General features: G+C 36.3%; 1 pseudogene; it reads left to right on the top strand.

Annotated features, from left to right (window-relative positions):
* Positions 1 to 1,843, top strand: part of LOC110326134 — a 6,516-nt pseudogene extending 4,673 nt beyond the window's left edge.
* Positions 1,844 to 2,859: the final 1,016 nt, after the last annotated feature.

Below are 2,859 nucleotides of genomic sequence, written 5' to 3'. Positions count from 1 at the left end.
TATACAGAGCATGCATTATATATATATATATGTGTGTATGTATATGTATATATATATATATATATATATATATATATATATATATATAAATGGGAGTTATTTATTCCTTAAAGGTTTGCTAGAACAGCCCATGAAGACAATTGGGCCAGGTCTTTTTTGAGACACACATGGCTTCTGCCTCTATTTCCTTTGTGTTTATTAGACTATGGTACTGAGATTTTTTTTTGACACATTTCTAGTTTTCTTGACTAATTTAGGATTCAAGTTCCTCTGTACAAAATGGTTTGTGAAAATTCTAGAATTTTCAAAACATTTTTGTACCCTCTGATGGTAACAAAATTTGTTTCTGATCCTATTGTCATTTCAAATTCTCTTTGTGTCTTCCTTTCCCTTCTAGTTACCGTCTTTTTCCAGGGTTTTGATTACTTTATGAGACTTTTCACAGAATTGGCCCTTGGTTTCACTTAGCAACTCTATGATCTGATATTGTACAGTTTTCCAATTTCATCTTTGGTTTTCTGTTGATAATCCCCAGTCTAATATTTCTTTATTCCTTTTACCCTTAGATTCCTGGATGGGAAGACTAATTTATTTTTAAACATTTGAACCATTTTAAACTTCCAATAAGCCACTTATGGGTATAAATCTCTTTTCAGGAACCAAATGACTACTGTCCTACAATTTTTATTTTCATTCAATTCTAAGCATTTGTTATTTTCATTAGACTCACAAATTAAATTAACTCATTTTTGTTTGTTTTAATGTGAGAATATACAGCCCTTTCATAAGCTACATATTGTCAGTAATTGTTAGGCTTCTGCTACTGCAGTCACTAAATATGATTCACACAGTATGTCTCCAGAGGCTTCCTGTATGGTCAGACTGCATCAATCTGCAATTGTTCTATTCCATTGTGTTAAAAGCCAGATCACTCCTATTTATTGAATTCAGAGTCTTATTATTATTATTTGGACAGTCTTGCTAACTGTATAATTGGAACTACTACATATTGTAATACTGGTCCTTTTTCAGTTTATTCTTATATTCATCTATGCTTTATCCTCACTAAGTTTGTGCTTCACTTCAGGTCTTTTGAACATTTGTTTGGATCTGTGTAGGTTTTGTCCTTTATGTCCCCATTGCTCTAAAGTTGTGCAATCCACTTCTCTTCAAACAGTGCTTATCTTTGTTTATTTAGCTTTCAATTTTTTTCTTCAAAATCATATACTTCAAATTCAGTATTTGTCTTCTCTCCCATCACCAATAAGTCAAGAACTTTAGACTGTGGTCATTCCCTTTAGTGATTCCGCACACTTATAAACTCCCAAATTTAGTTTTAGCTACAGTGTCAAAAGCAAACGTGAATAGTTCTTTTAAGTCTTAAGTGTTTATATTTGTTTTTTGACTTTGGAAGCTCAAGATCTCAAAAGAAGGGTGTGACAAGTCCGCCAGAGCAAAGTTCTAGGTCTCCCTGGGTTGTCACGTAGGTTTTGTGACCAACCATCCTGGCAATACAGGAGCCAAAAATGTGGTTATCATCTCTGCAAATGGAATCAAGGGACTGACTGGACAGAATTCCCGCTGCCGGTGGGTGATATACTGATGGCCACAGTTAAGAAAGTGAAGCCAGAGCTAAGAAAAGGTCCATCCTGCACTGACAATTTGACAATGAAAGTTGTATCAAAGAAAAGATAAGGTGTGCCTTTGTTTTGAAGATAATGCATAGGTTGCAATAAGCAATAAAGTGAGGTGCAAGGACCTGCCATTGTAGATAGATCAAGTTGCAAAGGAATATTCGAACTTGTATCCCAGGATTGCAGCCAATGCTGGCAGCACTGCATGATTCTCCCTTGTATTAGATAGATAGATAGATAGATAGATAGAGAGAGAGAGAGAGAGAGAGAGAGAGAGAGAGAGAGAGAGATAATATATACAGATGTATTATATATGTATATATAAAGATATATTATATGTATATATAATTATATATGTATTATAATTTATATAAAGAATACATATATTCTTTAAAAAGTCTTTGCTCAAAACAAAAAGATTTAAACTTTTAGTGTTTATTGTTATTGTTGCTGTTGTTATTCTTTCACTGTGCATGTGAAGTTCAGAAATTCAATTTGGGTGTCTTCCTCTATCTTATTCTATCGAGACATGGCCTTCACTAAATCCAACACTTGCCATTTTTGTAAGACTGGCTGGCTAGTGAGCTTCTAAGATCTGCCTGCCTCATCCCAGCCAGAGCTGTAGTTATAGACAGTGCAACTCCCCACGGCTTTTCCTGGGTGCCAGGTATGGGGGGGGGGGATTCAGGTGCTCACACTTCAGTTGCTTTACCCACCAAGCTACCCTGCCAGCCCCAGTGTGTTCATATTGATTCCTTTGCTTGGATTCACTTTGTTGATGTGTTTCAGCTGTGTGGTTGCTCTTTCCCCTTCCTCTAAGAACATTCTTGGTTGCTAACTTTTATGTCCACTGCCTATTTGAGAATGTCCCTATTTGATCCTTGTTATCCCATGAGAGATTGCCCACATAGAAATATCGCACTCAGCAATAATCTAGAGGGGAATGAGGGGGACCCTTGGAACTAGAAGGAGGATTATTAGGGAAGGAGGCTGAGGGAGAGGAGAGTAAGAAGGCATGGGGTATGATCAAAGTAAGCATATATGTACACGCAAGAGTCACCAGAAGACTCATTGTTTTGTATAATTAATCCAGTCAAATGCCATCTTTAAGTGCTTTTCTTGCTTATTTTCTATACCTAAGATGAGATGCCCTAGTTTTTTTTTTATCTCTGTGGCCTTCTGGCACTGCAGGCAAATCTCACAGTGTCAGGCTTGCTTGTTGTGA

The sequence above is a fragment of the Mus pahari genome, chromosome 9, assembly GCF_900095145.1.
Source record: "Mus pahari chromosome 9, PAHARI_EIJ_v1.1, whole genome shotgun sequence".
NCBI lineage: Eukaryota > Metazoa > Chordata > Mammalia > Rodentia > Muridae > Mus > Mus pahari.
The sequence above is the reverse complement of the archived record's forward strand: the minus strand, read 5'-3'. Positions and strand labels throughout refer to the sequence as shown.